Source organism: Neomonachus schauinslandi, chromosome X (genome assembly GCF_002201575.2).
Source record: "Neomonachus schauinslandi chromosome X, ASM220157v2, whole genome shotgun sequence".
In the NCBI taxonomy this organism is placed as follows: domain Eukaryota; kingdom Metazoa; phylum Chordata; class Mammalia; order Carnivora; family Phocidae; genus Neomonachus; species Neomonachus schauinslandi.
The window spans coordinates 74944946-74950600 of record NC_058419.1 but is presented as its reverse complement, the minus strand read 5'-3'; positions in this window follow the sequence as shown (position 1 = coordinate 74950600).

The following is a 5655-nucleotide window of genomic DNA, read 5'->3' as shown; positions in this document are numbered from 1 at the left end:
TCTCCTTTTATAGAACCCCCCCTTAATATTTCTTACAGGGCTGGCTTAGTGGTCACATATTCTTTGAACTTCTGCCGGTCTTGGAAGCTCTGCATCTCTCCATCCATTCTAAATGAAAGCCTTGCCGGATAAAGTGTTTTTGGCTGCATGTTCTTCTCATTTAGTACCCTGAATATGTCTTGCCAGGCCTTTCTGGCTTGCCACGTCTCTGTGGATAGGTCTGACGTTATTCTGATGTTCCTCCCTCTGTATGTAAGGAATCTCTTCCCCCTAACTGCCCTTAAGATGGTTTCCTTGTTTCTAAGTTTTGCAAGTTTTACTATTACATGCCGGGGTATTGGCCTGTTTTCCTTGATCTTGGGAGGGGTCCTCTCTGCCTCTAGGACTCGAATGTTTGTTTCATTCCCCAGATTAGGGAAGTTCTCAGCTACGATTTGCTCAAATACATCTTCTAGCCCTCTCTCTCTCTCCACTCCCTCCGGGATTCCAATTATTCTGACATTGAAACGCCTCATGGTGTCACTTATTTCTCTGATTCTATTTTCATGGATTCTGAGTTGTTTTTCCCTGGCCTCCTCTTTTCCTTTTTTTTTTTCTATTATAGTGTCTTCCAGGTCGCTTATTCTTTCTTCTGTCTCAGTTACCTAGCTGTTAGATTATCTAGATTGGATTGGATCTCATTGATAGCATTTTTAAGTTCTGCCAATTCACCTTTTATTTCTGCCCTTAGAGACTCTATGTTGCCGTTAATTGATTTCTCCATTCTAGCCATTGTCTTCACAATTGCTAGCCTGAATTCCATCTCTGACATCTTGGTTACATCTGCATCCATTTGTAAATCTTCAGCATAAGTCTTGATCTCTGAGTCTTTTCCGTTTTGGCGGCTCCTCCTCCTAGTCATTCTGTTGATGGGTGTTTTAGGAAATGTATAGAGTCCAAATTATTGACCAGAACCCAAGCAAGATGCTCCTGTTTTCTTGGGACCTTAGGGTTGCTGGCTTCTTGTTTTCCCAGCCTGTGTTCTGGGGGAGGGGCCTGCCGCACTGTTACTCAGGCAACCCTGTTCAGGCGGAGTTGCACTGTGCCCCTGTGGCGGGGGATGGGCTCAGTGGGAATCAGTCTTTTCGGCTTTTGTTCTCTTGCACCTTTCCCTGGTGGCTTTCCGCGTCTCTTCCGCGAGTCAGAGCAGAAGAGACCGTTTCCAACCCTCTGCCTCAGAGCAGAGAGACCTTAGTCTGTTCTTCAGTGAGCTCTCCAGGCCACACTGTCTCTGTTTCTGTCCGTGCTGCTATAAACTGCAGCGTCCTGGGTTGTGTGCCCCTCCGCAGCACTCCCAGTCCTGCCTCCAGGTGGGCACATCTCTGCCCTTTGTGCTTCTAAAACCGCCAGCCGCTCCCAGTTTGCACGCAGGACTCTGCCGCTTGGGGTTTCCACCCCGGGGATTGCAGTTCACCGGCGCGCCCCTGGCGCACCGAGTTTCCACTCAGAGGCTGCAGTTCGCGTGCGCGTGACCGTCGCTCCAGTTTCTGTCCCGGGGGCTGGGGTTCGCGTGCACGCGACCCCGCTGGCCTGGTTTTCCACCCCGGGGGCTGCCCTAAAGTTCTTTCCTGGTGCTACCGGTCTGCGAGTCTGTGCCCTGTCCGCAGAGCGCGAGGCTGTCACTCACCGGCGGTGTAGGATCCCCACGTCCAGGCACCCTCCCGCTGCTGTTTATCCTCCGAAATCTGCCTGCAGAGTCACGGCTCTCCGCTTCATACCTCAAAACCAACTGCCTGCAATATTCTGTTTGTAGAGATCCAGATCTTCTTACATCTCAGGCTGGTTTCGTGGGTGTTCAGAGTGGTCTGGTAGATATCCAGCTCAATTCCAGGGACCAGTTGAAATAGGGTCCCCTACTCCTCCACCATCTTTCCCCTCTCCCCATTCATGATTTTATTAATTTGGGGCGTTTCTCTTTTCTTTTGGATGAGTTTGGCCAATGGTTTATTGATCTTATTAATTCTTTCAAAGAACCAGCTTCTAGTTTCATGATTTGTTCTACTGTTTTTCTGGTTTCTATTTCATTGATCTCTGCTCTAATCTTTACTATTTCTCTTCTCCTGTTGATTTAGGTTTTATTTGCTGTCCTTTCTCCAGCTCCTTTAGGTGTAGGGTTAGCTTGTGCATTTGGGATTTTTCTACTTTTTTGAGGAAGGCTTGGATGGCTATGTATTTCTCCTTTAGGAAAGACTTTGCAGTATGCCATAGGTTTTGGATCGATGTGTTTTCATTCTCATTGGTTTCTATGAATTATTTAAGTTCTTCTTTAATTTCCTGGTTGACCCATTCATTCTTTAGCAGGATGCTTTTTAACTTCCAAGTGTTTGAATTCCTTCCAAATTTTTTTCTTGTGATTGAGTTCCAGTGTCAAGGCATTGTGGTCTGATATCATGCAGCAAATAATCTCAGTCTTTTGGTATTGGCTGAGACCTGATTTGTGACCCAGTATGTGGTCTATATTGGAGAAAGTTCTGTGTGCATTCCAGAAGAATGAGTATTCTGTTGTTTTATATATCTGTGAAGTCCATCTGCTCCAATGTGTCATTTAAAGCTCTTGTTTCTTTGTTGATCTTCTGTTTAGATGATCTGTCCAGTGCTAAGAGTGGAGTGTTAAAGTCTCCTACTGTTGATGTATTATTGTCAATCTCATTCTTTATTTTGGTTAACAGCTGGCTTATGTAGTTGGCTGCTCCCATGTTGGGGGCATAGATATTTACAATTGTTAGATCTTCTTGTTGAATAGACCCTTTAAGAATGATATAGTGTCCCTCTGGATCTGTTATTACAGTCTTTGGTTTAAATTCTAATCCGTCTAAGAAATGCTACCCCAGCTTTCTTTTGAGGTCTGTTGGCATGATAAATTGTTCTCCATCCTCTCACTTTCAGTCTGGAGGTGTCTTTAGGTTCAAAATGAGTCTCTTGTAGACAGCATATGGATGGGTCCTGTCTTTGTATTCAATCTGCAACCCTATGCCATTTCATGGGACCATTTAGGTCATTCATGTTGAGGGTTACTACTGAAAGGTACGTGTTTATTGCCATCTTACTGTCTGTACAGTCCCTGTTTTTATGGATTTTCTCTCTATATTTCTGGTCTATATTACTCTTGGGGTCTTTCTTCTTTTATAGAATCCCCCTTAGTATTTCTTGCAGGGCTGGCTTGGTGGTCACATATTCTTTCAGTTTCTTTTGGTCTTGGAAGCTCTTTGTCTCTCCATCTATTCTGAATGACAGCCTCCCTGGATAAAGTATTCTTGGGTGCATGTTCTTCTCACTTAGTACCCTGAATATGTCTTGCCAGTCCTTTCTGGCTTGCCAGGTCTCTGTGGACAGGTCAGACGTTATTCTGATGTTCTTCCCTCTGTACGTAAGGAATTTCTTCTCCCTACCTGCTCTCAGGATGGCTTCCTTAGTTCTAAGACTTGCGAGTTTTACTATTACATGCCGGGGCATTGGTCTGTTCTCCTTGATCTTGGGAGGGGTCTTCTCTGCCTCTAGGACACAAATGCTTGTTTCATTCCCCAGGTTAGGGAAGTTCTCAGCTATGATTTGCTCAAATATATCTTCTAGCCCTTTCTCTCTCTCCACCTTCTCAAGGATCCCAATAATTCTGACATTGGAACATTTCATGGCATTGTTGATTTCTCTAATCCTGTTCTCATGGATTTTAAGCTTGTTTGCTCCAGACCTCCTCCTGTTCCTTCCTTTCTATCAGTTTATCCTCTAGATCACTAATTCATTCTTCTGCCTCATTTACTTTAGCAGTTAGAGTATCTAGTTTAGACTGCATCTCATTCATAGCATTTTTAAGTTTGGCCTGATTAGGTCTCATTTCTGCCCTTAGAGATTCTATGTTGCCATTAATATTTTTCTCAAGCCTAGCTATTGTCTTTGTAATTGTTACCCTGAAGTCTATTTCAGACATCTTGTTTATATCCATATCCATTAGGTCTGTGGGAGAGGCCATTGTCTCTGGTTCTTTTCTTTGTTGGAAGTTCCTCCTCCTAGTCATTCTGTCGAGTGGTGGTTGAGGGGATGTACAGAGTCAAAAATATCAACCACAGTCCAGGCAAGGTGCACCCTGGGAAAGTTTGGAGCAATTGGAAGTCACCACCAAAAACACCCAGCCAAATGAAATCCAAGAAAAGATTTATAAATTTCAAAAAAGAAAAAAAAAGGAAAAGGGGGGGTGAGGGGAAGGGGGCTATAATCCCTCAGTGTGGGCAAGGTAGGGTGTTTCAGTTCTTCCTGGGTGTATTTTGTTCTCTTTGTTAGAGAACACTACTTCCCAGAGATGCAGGATAATTAAAACTGGTATATATATTAAGGTAGTATTGAATAGGGAAAAAAGGACTACATTGAAGCTTTTATCTATATATATATAAAAAGAAAGAAAAAATATGTGTGAAAAATTTCAAGTTAAAAAGTGACTCTGGAATATGTATTAAACATCTAGTTGAAATGGTAAGTAGGTAAAAAGAAAAAAACAGAGAAAAAACATAAGAAAGAATTAAAAGAAAAAAAGTTATTTCTAAGAAATACACAGACCGTGAGGCAACAGCAGGAGCTTAATATAGTATTTTCCCTTGGTGTTGGGGTTTTACAGTTTTATGGGGATCTTCAGGTTGCCATCCTTTTGTTCTTCCTGCTTGTCTTCTGGGAGAGGGTCCTGCCCCATTTTTTTTCAGTCAGTCCTGCTTGGGCGGAGTTGCCCTGACCCCTATCAAGGGGCTAGACCCCGTGGAAACTGGTTTTTTGGGCTTTTGTTTTCTGGTGGCTTTTGTTCTCTGTCGACTTTTGTTCTCTGGTGGGTTTTCGTGCCTTTTTGGAGGGTCAGAGCAAAGGAAAATGTCCGCACCCTGACCTCTGCCCCAGAGGAGAGAAGCCATGGTCTCTCCTCTCTGAATCCTCCAGAAGACACAGTCTCCCCCTCTGTAAGCGTCACTAAAAACTGCAGCCCCCCACAGGTATTGCATGCCCCCAGTGATCCTCTCAGTAGTCGAACCAGGCCCCTTTGTCTCTTCCCCCGTGCCTCCAAAACCGCCAGTGATCCTGGTCTGGGCAGGCCTGGTCGCGGGCCACGGCGGCAGCCACCCGGGTCCATGGGCACAGGTCCGTGCCTGTGGCCACCCCAGTCCAGCGTTTGCGCCTTAAGCCTCTGGATTCCATTTGAGTGCTGGCTGGAGTCCTTTCCCATTCCACTGCCACAGCTCTCCAAGCTATTGCTGGTCCCCAGGCGCAGGATGCTTTTGCACTGGGGTACTACTTTCCAGTAGCTAGCTTCTTGTGGTTCCCTCCCCCTTCTGTTTATCCTCCAACATCTGTCCACACAATCACAACTCCGCCCTTTGTACCTCTGGACTGATGATCCTCTGCCCCTGTAGAGATCCAGATGTATAATCTTATATCTCAGGCTGATTTCATGGGTGTTCAGAGTGGCTTGGTAGATATCTAGCTAAATTCAGGGGACTGGTTGAAATGGAGTCCCGCACTCCTCTGCCATCTTGCCCCTCCTCCATCTTTTCTTTTCTTAATGTGGTGTATCACATTGATTGATTTGTGAATATTGAACCATCCTTGAAGACCAAGAATAAATCCCATTTGATTGTGGTGGAT